Source organism: Triturus cristatus, chromosome 9 (genome assembly GCF_964204655.1).
Source record: "Triturus cristatus chromosome 9, aTriCri1.1, whole genome shotgun sequence".
In the NCBI taxonomy this organism is placed as follows: Eukaryota; Metazoa; Chordata; class Amphibia; order Caudata; family Salamandridae; genus Triturus; species Triturus cristatus.
This window is the reverse complement of record NC_140592.1, coordinates 20,993,090-21,006,894: the sequence shown is the minus strand read 5'-3', so window position 1 is coordinate 21,006,894 and position 13,805 is coordinate 20,993,090. Positions and strand designations below refer to the sequence as shown.

General features: G+C 55.3%; 1 protein-coding gene across 2 annotated transcripts in view; it reads left to right on the top strand.

Moving 5' to 3' along the window:
* The window catches only part of LHFPL4 (LHFPL tetraspan subfamily member 4), a 322,093-nt gene that overhangs the window by 173,538 nt on the left and 134,750 nt on the right, over positions 1 to 13,805 (top strand). The gene's annotated exons all lie outside the window — the stretch shown is intronic.

Below are 13,805 nucleotides of genomic sequence, written 5' to 3'. Positions count from 1 at the left end.
CCGAAGCGGGTCAACTGGACTCCTGATTGTCAAGCGGCCTTCGAGAAGCTGAAGGCCGCCCTGTGCACCGCCCCGGTGCTCCAGGCCCCCGATTACAGTCGGGAATTTGTGGTGCAGACCGACGCCTCCGACCACGGCATCGGAGCCGTCCTCTCTCAGTTGAACCCCGAAGGTCATGACCAGCCAGTGGCCTTCATCAGTCGACGTCTCCTGGCCCGAGAACAGCGTTGGAGCACCATCGAGAGGGAGGCATTTGCAGTAGTGTGGGCCCTCAAAAAGCTCCGACCCTATCTCTTCGGTACCCACTTCCGGGTACAAACCGACCATCGACCCCTGCAATGGCTGATGCAGATGCGGGGGGAGAACCCAAAACTCTTGCGCTGGTCCATTTCCCTGCAGGGAATGGACTTCACCGTGGAGCACCGACCAGGCCAAGACCACGCCAACGCGGATGGCCTGTCCCGCTTTTTCCGCCTCGACGAAGAGAGTCCCCAAGGAGATGGGTGACTCTCCCCGCCTTCAGCTGGGGGGGACGCATGTTGGACAGGCCTCACAGACGGTTTGCTCCCTCCCCGCACGACAGGGCCCGAACTCCGGCCCACCTGGCATACCCCCGCGACAAGCACCCGTACTCCGTCTTCCGACGGACCCTCTGCCCTCGGACCCCTACTCATCACGGGGTCCAGCCCCACCGGCTTCCCCGGCCGGGTCAAGCCGCCCTCTTGGGCCCTGCACCACGCGGCCGCATGGCCTCACCTCGACCCTAACCCCGGGCCTGGCCGGCCCCGACATCCCGGCACCACCATCCCCCCAGGAGGTGAGCGGACCACTTGGCAGGTCAATGGGAGAAAGAAGTACCAAGGGCTCTCCCCCGCCAGGTGCCGATCGCCCCCAGCTCCCCCAGGCACTGGCTCCACCCCCTGCTGGGTGTCTGGACACCTTCATCCCGGACCCTCCGACCTCCAAGTGCGAGGGTCCGGACATCAAAGGGCACCAGCCCTATAACTGAGGCAGCTCCGGAGCAGGAAGGCAGTTGTATCCTGGAGTCGAGAGACACCGAGTGAACTCAACCTTGACGGTCTACTGGCGCTGCCGTAGCCGCTCTTGTGAACCATCGTCCTGCCTGCTGGCGCTGCCGCGGCCTTCTGCAACATTCATCTTCCTGGGACCTGCTGGCGCTGCCGCGGCCCGTTGTAACGACCATCCTCACCGGGACCTGCTGGCGCTGCCGCGGCCTTCTGCAACATTCATCTTCCTGGGACCTGCTGGCGCTGCCGCGGCCCGTTGTAACGACCATCCTCACCGGGACCTGCTGGCGCTGCCGCGGCCTTCTGCAACCTTCATCTTCCTGGGACCTGCTGGCGCTGCCGCGGCCCGTTGTAACGACCATCCGCACCGGGACCTGCTGGCGCTGCCGCGGACCGTACCACCTAACCACCAAGCTCGAGGATTGTGAGCTCATCATCCTCTCATCCGAACTACCTGATTGGTAAATAGACTGTCCCGCTACCCCCTTCCCTACCTTGCGAGACTCTAATCGAGGGGACCCCTGAGTCCAGACCTCCTTGTACCATTCAACCGTACCTTAAATAAGTGCTTATAAAGAACACTGAACCTTATCCGTGTGTGATATCTGTCTGTGGGGGGGAAGTTACTTGTCTGTACGATCACTGGAGACGGCTCTCCCCGGAGACCTCTCCCCCTGACCCCGGCCGGCCCTCCCGGTCCGTCTACCTTTTCTAACAGACAGGCTGCGCACCACCCTGCTGAGCTGCACTCTAGAGAGGTTGTGCACCACCCTGCTGAGCTGCACTCTGGAGAGGCTCACCACCACCCTGCCGAGCTGCACTCTGGACAGGCTGACCAGCAGCACTCCAGAGATACTGTGCGCCACCCTATTGAGCTGCACTATGGGGAGGCTGCACACCACATAGCTGAGCTGCACTCTAGAGACTGCACATCACCCTGCTGAGCTGCACTCTGGACAGGCTGACCACCACCCTGCTGAGCTGCACTATAGACAGGCTGCGCACCACCCTGCTGAGCTGCACTCTGGAGAGGTTGTGCACCACCCTGCTGAGCTGCACTCTGGAGAGGCTCACCACCACCCTGCTGAGCTGCACTCCGGAAAGGCTGACCACCACTTTGCCCACCACCTTGATGAGCTACACTTCGGAGACGCTGTCCACCACCCTGCTGAGCTGCACTCCGGAAAGGCTGTGCACCACCCTGCTGAGCTGCACTCTGGAGAGGTGGTGCACCACCATGCTGAGCTGCACTCTGGAGAGAATGACCACCACCCTGCTGAGATGCACTCCGGAAAGGCAGCCCACCACCCTGCTGAGCTGCACTCTGGACAGGCTGCGCACCACCCTGCTGAACTGCACTCTGGACAGGCTGTGCACCATCCTGCTGAGCTGCACTCTCGACAGGCTGCGAACCACCCTGCTGAGCTGCACTCTCGACAGGCTGCGCACCACCCTGCTGAGTTGCATTCTGTAGAGGCTGCGCACCACCCTGCTGAGCTGCACTCTGGAGAGGCTGCACATCGCCCTGCTGAGCTGCATTCTGTAGAGGCTGCGCACCACCCTGCTGAACTGCACTCTGGAGAGGCTGCACATCACCCTGCTGAGCTGCATTCTGTAGAGGCTGCGCACCACCCTGCTGAGCTGCACTCTGGAGAGGCTGTGCACCACCATGCTGAGCTGCATTCTGGAGAGGCTGCACCGTCTGCAGAGCTGCTCCCTGGAGAGGGTGCACACCACCCTGCTGAGCTGCACTCTGGCCAGGCTGACCAGCAGCCTGCTGAGCTGCACTCTGGACAGGCTGACCAGCAGCCTGCTGAGCTGCACTCTGGACAGGCTGACCAGCAGCCTGCTGAGCTGCACTCTGGACAGGCTGACCAGCAGCACTCCAGAGAGACTGTGCGCCACCCTATTGAGCTGCACTATGGGGAGGCTGCACACCACATAGCTGAGCTGCAGTCTGGACAGGCTGACGACCAACATGCTGAGCTGCACTCTCGACAGGCTGCGCACCACCCTGCTGAGCTGCATTCTGGAGAGGCTGCACCCCCCCCTCCCGCTGAGCTGCACCCTGGAGAAGCTGCACCCACCCCCCGCTGAGCTGCACTCTGGAGAGGCTGCACCCCCCCCCCCCCTCCCGCTGAGCTACACTCTGGAGAGGCTGCACCCCCCCCCCCGCTGAGCTGCACTCTGGAGAGGCTGCACACCCCCTCCCGCTGAGCTGCACTCTGGAGAGGCTGCACCCCCACCCGCTGAGCTGCACTCTGGAGAGGCTGCACTCCCGCTGAGCTGCACTCTGGAGAGGCTGCACCCCCCCCTGCTGAGCTGCACTCTGGAGAGGCTGCACCCCCCCCCCTCCCGCTGAGCTGCACTCTGGAGAGGCTGCACCCCCCCTCCCGCTGAGCTGCACTCTGGAGAGGCTGCACCCCCCCCCCGCTGAGCTGCACTCTGGAGAGGCTGCACCCCCCCCCTCCCGCTGAGCTGCACTCTGGAGAGGCTGCACCCCCCCCTCCCGCTGAGCTGCACTCTGGAGAGGCTGTGCACCACCCTGCTGACCTGCACTCCGGAGGGGCTGTGCACCACCCTGCCGAGCTGCACTCCGGAAAGGCTGACCACCACTTTGCCCACCACCTTGATGAGCTACACTTCGGAGACGCTGCCCACCACCCTGCTGAGCTGCACTCCGGAAAGGCTGTGCACCACCCTGCTGAGCTGCACTCTGGAGAGGTGGTGCACCACCATGCTGAGCTGCACTCTGGAGAGAATGACCACCCCCCTGCTGAGATGCACTCCGGAGAGGCAGCCCACCACCCTGCTGAGCTGCACTCTGGACAGGCTGCGCACCACCCTGCTGAGCTGCACTCTGGACAGGCTGCGCACCAGCAGCACTCCAGAGAGACTGTGTGCCACCCTATTGAGCTGCACTATGGGGAGGCTGCACACCACATAGCTGAGCTGCAGTCTGGACAGGCTGACGACCAACATGCTGAGCTGCACTCCGGAGAGGTTGCGCATCACCCTGCTGAGCTGCACTCTCGACAGGCTGCGCACCACCCTGCTGAGCTGCACTCTCGACAGGCTGCGCACCACCCTGCTGAGCTGCACTCTCGACAGGCTGCGCACCACCCTGCTGAGCTGCATTCTGTAGAGGCTGCGCACCACCCTGCTGAGCTGCACTCTGGAGAGGCTGCACAACACCCTGCTGAGCTGCATTCTGTAGAGGCTGCGCACCACCCTGCTGAGCTGCACTCTGGAGAGGCTGTGCACCACCATGCTGAGCTGCATTCTGGAGAGGCTGCACCGTCTGCAGAGCTGCACCCTGGAGAGGGTGCACACCACACTGCTGAGCTGCACTCTGGCCAGGCTGACCAGCAGCCTGCTGAGCTGCACTCTGGACAGGCTGACCAGCAGCCTGCTGAGCTGCACTCTGGACCTCATTGACCTTATGATCTGTTCTTCTTCTTTTTTCTTTTTTTTTATCCTTCTTATATTAGCGGCGAACTGAAAAACACCAGGTTTCTTCGCTGCAGCACTTCCTGTCTGCATCGATTTTCTTTAATTCCTGGAATGTAGACTATCTGACGTTATTATCCTTGGGCTTTCCTGGATCTGTATTCCTTTCTGGTAAATACATTCAGCATTCATTCATTGTTAGTTCGTTAATATGTTAACATACATTTACGCTGCTTACGTTTACTTTTTCTTTTGCCTTTATTTATTTGTTGGTTTAGCCTGCAAATTGGTGAAATCATTTCAAAATCATCCCAAATCTTGTAAAAGTCACCTCCTGGATTTTCTGTTACTTCTATCAATTCAGGTAATCTGTCTGCTTTAATTATATGTTTATTTGCGCATTGGCCTTAGGATGTTCTGTCGTGTTTTGTTTTTAGTTTATCTGTACATACATTCTTGTGTTATTCTTTCAGATTCCGGTGTCTCACTTTGTTATATTTGTTTCATTTTTTTCATCTTCTATCTCTAGTGCGCACGCTCAATCTCCTGATTTTAATAGTTATATTGTATATATTATTCCATTGATGCAGTAGAGACACCTTTTTTGTGTGAAAATCACAGGTTTTGAAAGTGTTCTTCATTTCGAATGTTGCTATTTCTTTTTATGTACATACATTGTCCTTTCTGTTTTTATCCCAGGTCCCGTTCTTGATTTGTGTGGTTTTGTTTCTCGCCCTGAAGAAGGTGGTTCTCCGCTCCTCGGAGCGGTCTCACCGAAACGCGCGTCGGCGTTTTTCCCAAGAGCCCCGCCCCCTTGATTGTTGAGCTTGGACTTAATATTCAGATACATCGTCTTCCCTTGAAATTTACATTCCATCTATAATTTCCATACTTATTTGTGTCCTTGAGTATCTTTGTGAAGACCTCCCTGAGGGCTGGGTTCTTGGTGTTTTCCACTTATTCAGTTTTTGCATTAATAGCACATTTATATATACCTTTATGAATGTGTGTGATTGGGTGTGAATGAAGGTGTATATGAGTAGAATTTGCTTCCTTTCAGTGGGAACCTGTGTGTGTATTTTGATATTTGCCATTTTGTATTTGTATCTGTTTTGTCTCCCTGAATTTGTCTTATTAAATAACCATTAATGTATCATATTTATCCGCAACATTCATTTAAAGTAATGAAATAAATGTTTGCATATTATTATTGGTTTTTTGTTCTTTTCTCCTTGTGTGTCTCTAGCTGGCATCTTAAAATATTTTTTGATACTGTGTACCTCTTTGATATATAGGGTAGAGTTCTCCTTCGTTTGTTCTGGACTCTGGACAGGCTGACCAGCAGCCTGCTGAGCTGCACTCTGGCCAGGCTGACCATCAGCCTGCTGAGCTGCACTCTGGACAGGCTGACCAGCAGCCTGCTGAGCTGCACTCTGGACAGGCTGACCAGCAGCACTCCAGAGAGACTGTGTGCCACCCTATTGAGCTGCACTATGGGGAGGCTGCACACCACATAGCTGAGCTGCAGTCTGGACAGGCTGACGACCAACATGCTGAGCTGCACTCCGGAGAGGTTGCGCATCACCCTGCTGAGCTGCACTCTCGACAGGCTGCGCACCACCCTGCTGAGCTGCATTCTGTAGAGGCTGCGCACCACCCTGCTGAGCTGCACTCTGGACAGGCTGCACCCCTCCCCCGTCCCCCTGCTGAGCTGCACTCCTCGGACAGGCTGTGCACCACCCTGCTGAGCTGCATTCTGTAGAGGCTGCGCACCACCCTGCTGAGCTGCACTCTGGAGAGGCTGCACCCCCCCCCCCCCCCCCTCCCGCCGAGCTGCACTCTGGAGAGGCTGCACCCCCCCCCCCTCCCGCTGAGCTGCACTCTGGAGAGGCTGCACCCCCCCCCCCCCCGCCCCCCCTCCCCCCGCTGAGCTGCACTCTGGAGAGGCTGCACCCCCCCCCCCCCCTGCTGAGCTGCACTCTGGGGAGGCTGCACGCCCTGCAGATCCATCCCCTGGAAATACCAGAGGTGCGGTCCTTTCTGCAGCACAGGCCTGGCCCGTGAGACTCAGCCCTGCCAAGCACCACAGGCCGGATTCATCAGGGATTCACCAGGGATTCACCAGGGAGCGATGAAGCTGATCATCTTATTAGGGTCTCATTCCAGACACTTATTGAAAGCTGCCCTTCCGCATCTCTCGGGCTCTGCAGTGGAAATGAAATAACGAATCCTGTCTCTTCCATCACTGCTAATCCAGCCCTCCTCAAGATGCACACAGGGTGGCGGAGCGGCTCCTCCTGCACCAGGGGTGGGGGGAGGGGGGAAGAGAGAGAGGGGAAGAGGGAAGAGGGAGGAGAGGGAGAGGGGGAGAGAGAGAGAGAGAGAGAGAGAGAGAGAGAGAGAGAGAGAGGGAGAGAGAGCGAGAGAAAGAGAGAGAGAGAGAAAGAGAGAGAGAAGGAGAGAGCGGGTAGAGAGAGACAGAGGGACAGAGAGAGGGAGAGAGAGAGAAACAGAGTTAGAGAGAGAGAGAAGAAGAGAGCGGGGAGAGAGAGAGAGAGAGACAAGCAGTGAGACAGATATCCAATGCTCTGGCAAGTAACCGACAGACGCTACAGAGAAGCAGACGAAGAGACCATGGCTGGGAACTGAAGGGAGCAGACAGATCATGACATCCATTTCGAGGTGTAGATTGGTTAGATCCAGGGGGCGTAAATCTGAGATGTCCCAAGTACAAAAGCAGCAGCATGGAGGGCTGGAGGGGTGGAGGGGTGGAATGGCCGCGGCCCAGGATGGACGGTGTCCACGAGGAGCAGGGTCAGTACTGGTTTGCATCAAGTGGGCCTCTGTCTAGAGTTACACAGTGGGCAAAAAACAGTGGATTGGAATGCGATCCCGAGCGATTGCCCACTGCTGCCAACGTGAAATGTAAGACTCGAGGAGTACTTCTATGGGCACAGACTCACTGCTTTTAGGTAAAGCGGTCATTAAATGTGTGTGTAAGATCCTGGTCCATAAATGAACAAGTTAAAACCTCCAAGTGAAATATGAAGAATGAGGCAAAATCAACACAGACACAGCACATCCGACACAGACCCAACTATCAAAATGTATGTGTGGGAGGCCAGTCCCCAAACACCGCCCTGAAGCTACACCCCTGCATGCATCACCCATTATCCCTCAACCACCATACCTTATCCATCAACCAGACAGACAGACAGACAGACAGACAGAGAGCCAGGTAACTGACAGGTACTGCAAAAAAGCAGGCAGGCAGGCAGACAGACAATACATTGGCAGGTAACAGACAGGTGCTACAGACAGGTAGACAGACAGACAATACACTTTCAGGTAACAGACAGGTACGGCGGACAAAAAGACAATGTACTGGCAGGTAACAGATGGGTACTGCAGAGAGGCAGAGAGACAGACAATAAACTCGCAGGTAACAGACAGGTACTGCAGAGAGGTAGGCAGACAGCCAATACGCTGGCAGGTAACAGACAGGAACGGCAGAGAGGCAGACAGACAGACAATGCACTGGCAGGTAACAGACAGGTACTACAGACAGACAGTCAATACCCCGGCAGATAACAGACAGGTACTGCAGAGAGGCAGACAGACAGCCAATACGCTGGCAGGTAACACACAGGAACTGCAGAGAGGCAGACAGACAGCCAATGTGCTGGCAGGTAACAGACAAGTACTGCAGAGAGGTAGACAAACAGCCAATATGCTGGCAGGTAACAGATATGTACTGCAGAGAGGCAGAAAATGCACTGGCAGGTAACAGACAGGTACTACAGAGAGGCAGACAGCCAATGTGCTGGCAGGTAACAGACATGAACTGTAGAGAGGCAGGCAGAGAGCCAATACGCTGGCAGGTAATAGACAGGTATTGAAGAGAGGCAGACAGCCAAGCAGGTAACCGACAGATGAACAGGCAGGTAATGAGACGTCCTGCTGAGAAGCAGCAGGCAGAGTGTTAGAGGACTGGCATGTAACAGACAGAGAAACAAGCCGATCCAGTGATGTAAAATTAGTCCCTGCGGTGCGGGGGAAGGGCGCGCTCCAGGGGTCCCCTCTGACACTTGCATGGATGGGATGCAAGGTGCGGAAACCTCCGTGCCTATCACACAGCGCGCTGTCTTCAAGTCCCGAGGGCTTCTTCCAATTATATGACAGTATAAACTTAGGAACTGTATTTTCATATGATCAATGACATTCTTATGGTATTCATTTCTTATTTTCATGAGTTTAACAACCATCTTCAAAGTTGTTACAAAAATTCTAACGCAAACGAAACATAAACCTAGTCAATGCACAAATGATATGTTAAACCTCCACTTTTAGACTTGTGACAAATATTGACAAAAACCCAATGCATTTCAGGTATAACCCTTCTTCAGGGGATCAATGTTTGAAAATCAATGACTTCTGCTCATGTAATATTTGTAGCCACCAGCTGAAACAAAGAGAAAGATCTTTTGCAAGTAAGAACAATCAGCCAATAAACCACAGTCAGATATCTGTACTCGCTGCCACTATGAAGCGTACATGCTAAAGTGAAAAACCCTAGAACCAAGGGTGTGGGACAGTAAAAGCAAGGTGACTGGAAAAGAAAAACATCTAAACGAAAACCACTGAACACTACTGTCAACTCCGTGTATCAGATGCCACCATGATGTTACGGAGTGTGTGTGAAACGTGAATTATTACGGACAGTGCCCCCCTCTAGTTAGATTCCGTTTGAAATATGTCAAATGAGCTGTAACCGTGTCATTCAGTGCCTCTCCATGCCTACCCATGAGAGTCAGCCGTGGTCTCAAACCATTCAATTACCTCAGAGGATTCAAAACGTGTTCCCCAAGAAACGTATTTCTTCCTGAGTAAAAAAAACGTTAACATTATGTTTGAATTCCACTTCATACTGTAGAGTTGCGGTCTAGTCGTCGCGATGACGTAGGCGCGCAGTGGCCATTTTGGGCTTAGTAGCGCCGAGTCTGTGCACGGGGAAGACGGCCCCCGGCGCTCCCCCTCCGAGAGTAATTATCGTTTATATAAGGAATAAAGAGATCGTTATTACCACTTACCTGCGTGTCCCAGCAATCATTGTCCCTGCAAGCTACCCACTACAAATGGCGACGAGGGCTGGGACCGACGAATGACACGGGGAAAGCCCATAGAGCCTGCACAAGGAGCACACGTGGCCAGCAACAGGAGACACACAGGTACGCCGGAGGGAGAGCGCGGCAGTGGGGACGCCTGGGTCTCGAGCACCACCCCGGGGAGGCATACGAGTCGTGACTGCACAGGGGAGCCCCAGAGCCACGGGCAAGCACCCAAGTCACGGGAGAGGCACAGAAGAGGAAGGTGGCGCGAGTGCCGGAATTGCGGGGAGAGCAACCCACGTGGCAGGCAGAGGAAGGGGGGACCGTGATCGACTCAGGCCGCCGCAGGAGGCGCGGGCCCTCACAAAGTCACGAGTGGGAGGCGCCCAAGACGCAACGACCCTAAGCACATACTGGGGCCAACACAAGAGGTACAGGGGAGGCCCTGGCGGATCAGGCAGAGCCCGACAGTGGCGCTGGAGCGGCCGCACACCAAAGCCCCCCACGCCAGCAGAGACGGAGTGCACCAGGCAGCCCAAGGGGGGAAGACGAGTCGCCAGAGAGAAGAGCGGCAATGTGTGCCCAACCGTCCTCACTCACGACGCCAATCCCCTTCCTACCCAAACCGGGAGAACCGTCGATGAAATGGGAGGATTGGAGGGAATACTTCATGAATTACATGGAAGCCCTGGAAGACGAAGCGGGGGAACCATTCCCCAGCGAAAGGAAAAGAAGGATCCTGCTGCACAACCTGGGCCCAGAAGGAATCAGGGTGTTTCAGAACATTGCCCCCACGCCGAGGCAAGCAGCGGACGATGATGTCTTCCAACCCGCGATAGACGACTTAAACAAGCACTACAGACCAGCGGTATGCACGTCTATTGATAGATATACCTTCCAGCAAAGGAAACAGGCGAAAGGAGAGCCCATAGACGAATACGTGGCGGCATTGAGGAAATTGGCCATCACCTGTAAGTTTGGCACGTTACACGACGAATTTATAAAAGACCAAATTGTCATGCACACCACCAACTCGGCGATACAAGATACAAGATAAGTTGTGGGTCAATGGCGATGCGACGTTAAAGGAAGTGATAGCCATGGTGAAGAAGGCGGAGCTATCGAAGAGATGCGCGGAAGCGGCAAAGAAGGAGGCTGCCCCGAAACCCATGGTGAACAAAGTCACAGAAGCCGAACCGCCGGAGAGAGGCAAAGGAGCAACGGGAGACACGAGGACACAGGCCAAGTGGTCACCCAGGCCACCTCCGGGGAAGAAACCAGTCACGGAAGGCAAGGGCATGTGCTACAGATGCGGCAGCAGGTCGCACCCAGCACACGACAAGCGCTGTCCGGCATTTAAGGCTAAATGCATGTTTTGTGGATTAATCGGACACTACGAGAAAGTGTGTCGCCGCAAGCAGAAGACAAGAGCAGTCAAATATGTCGCACAAGAGGTGGAGGAAGACGTAGGGAATGAAGATGACGATGATGACAGCGTGCTATGCATAGACGAACACGTGATGGGGATAAACTGCAACCGATCGAAGAAACCGCAGTGTGACCTGGTGATTGGAGGGGTACAAATTCAGACGGTAGCCGACTCCGGGTCTCCCTACACCATCATACAACGCAGCGTCTGGGAGGAACAATTTAAGGCCCACATTGGAGACCACCTGGAGCCCCCGGACATCCGCCCCGTCACCTTTACAGGAGAACCCATCCCGATGGTGGGATACCGGCACCTGGAGTTTAAATTCAAGGAGAGGCACGCCAGTTGCAAGCTGTACGTAGCGGAGAAAGGCCCATCGGTCCTAAGTTGGGTAGACCAAGGTGATCTTGGAATACAGTTGAACCCAAGCGGAACCACCCAAGTCTTAATGACCAGTGACGAACAACGACTGTTAGACTTGGGGGTCTCTGGTTGGCGCAAGGTTGTCCTTGTGTCAAGCAGGAACCCTCTCCTCTATGTCAGGGCGCAGGATAACCCCTCGTGAATGACCCTTGCTCGCCCTCTAGGTGCGTGGCGTGAGCAGCCAAGGCGATTCCTCAGGCGTTGTTGGTTAAGCACTTACAATCGCACACACAGTAAATACATAAATCCCCCCCAGAAACGGACACCAGACTTGGATAAGTAGAAAAATACGCTTCTTTATGTAAAAATAGGTATATATATCTCAGCAGACTTATCACAAGACCAATAACGGTTTCGCTATGCCACCAGGTTGTAAAGCAGGCAAATGTTCTTTGTTCGTAGTTTCAAATTAGATACTTTGTAGTCTCTCGCAAATGTTACTTGTAGTTCCAGTACTTACAGAGGTCGGCTCCTGCGAACGGGGAAATAAGGCGTTGCGGGCCCCGAGCCCGATACTGGAATTCTTAAGAACGTGTAGTTGCTTTTGGGAGTCGGCACGGGAGGGTGCGACTCAGCAGTGATGGGGCACCTTTGAATCCTCTGGAGCAGGTGCGTGTAGTCAGGCAGGCGCGGCCCACGACCCTCAGCACGGCGGTGCGGGGGTCTCCTCAGCGGGGGCGGCGCGGCCTGATCTCAGGGCGAGATCGCGAAGCGGGGTCACAGGCCACGGTCCGTGCAGCTGGGGACCCGGCGGGGATCACGATCGTCGGACAAGAATTCCGGCGGGAGGGGCGATAGCGCTTCAGCGCGCTCCAATAGCAGGCGGTGGCAGAGGTGCCGGCGGCCTAGCCCGGGGTAGAGAGCGACTCCGGTCGGAGCGAGGCTCTCAAGGGGGGCAAAGGCAGGCAGGCTCCCGAGTGTCACAGCCCTAGGAGGGGCGATGAGGGGCGCAGTCTTCCTCCAGCGGGATACACACATGGCTCGAGTTTCAGGACGAGCAAAGGCACAAAGAACCCACTGGTCCTGGGGTTCTGTTCAGGGGGCAAGCTCAGATCAAGCCCTTGGAGAATGTTTAAAGCACAAAGCAGCAAAGTCTTTCCAGTCAGTCTCTTCCTCTCCTTTCTCAGCAAGGCAAGCAGCAGGCCAGCTCCTCCAGCGTCTTCTTCTCCTTCTAGTCGGGCAGAGGGTCTTTGTGGTAAAACAGGATTCTGATTTCTTAGGAGCCAGGCTCCTACTTTTATACAGTGATTCTTTTGTTCTTTAGCGCCAGGGGGCCTGGGCCTGGCCCAGTCCAGTCCTGGAGCACTTTGTTATGGTGACTCTGCTCTTTCCTTTCAGCAGCAGGGCAGAGACATCAGCCGCTCCGCAGGGGGCGGGGCGCCGGCTTTGTGGTGGCAGAGCACAGGTCTATTCAAGAGTCAAGGTGTACTCCTCCCACCCATCCTGGTGTCATCTCTCTACCCACCACCTGGCAGCCAACCTGTCTCTGGGGATTCCCCAACCCTGCTCCTTACTGTTGCTAGGCAGAACACACACACACAGCAGAGGCGGACTGAAATGGTCAGGTCAGTAAATACTAACTTTCTAAAAGTAGTATTTACAAACCCAGGATATTAAAATAAACTTGACTACAAGAAGTATTTTATTATTCTGAGTTCAGGCATACTAAACTTGACAATCTACCATGCTCTCTGAGTCCACTGGGGTCACAGCGTGTAGTGACTCCAGCAGCCCATTCTGGCCTATGGAGAGCAGGTAGCCTTCAATAGTGAAAAACGAAAATGGCTGTAATTCACTACTAAGACATGCCACACACATCAGGGCATGTCCTACCTTATGCCTACAATGCACCCTGCCCTTGGGCCTACCAGAGGGGTGGCTAATATGTAGGTAAGGGAAGGTTTAGGGACTGGCAAGTGGGGGCACTTGCGCAGTCAGCGCGACAGTCCGGGACTGCACGCAGGGTCGGCGGTGGCAGACCCTAGACGCATTTTACAAGGCCGCTTTCTGTGGGTGGCGCAACCAGCGCTGCAAGCCCACCAGCAGCATTGGCATTCACAAGCCCTGGCACCCCTGGTGCACTTTACTGGGGACTGACAGTAAATCCAATAAACCAATCATGAGCATCAATTACAGGTACACTTTACCTAGGGAGCACTTGCACTGCGGCACGGATTAGCCGTGGCGCAGTGCCCTGAGCGGACAACACCAGCAAAACATCGAGGCACACCATCAAAAAAGTGGAAGGGAAACTCACGCCAAGGTGCCAGGTCTAACACGTGTCCCCTCCAGCTGAAATGTGGGGAGAACTACCCTTGCCCAGGGGGTTCCTCGTCACTAAGGCGGAAATACCTGGACAGACCGTCA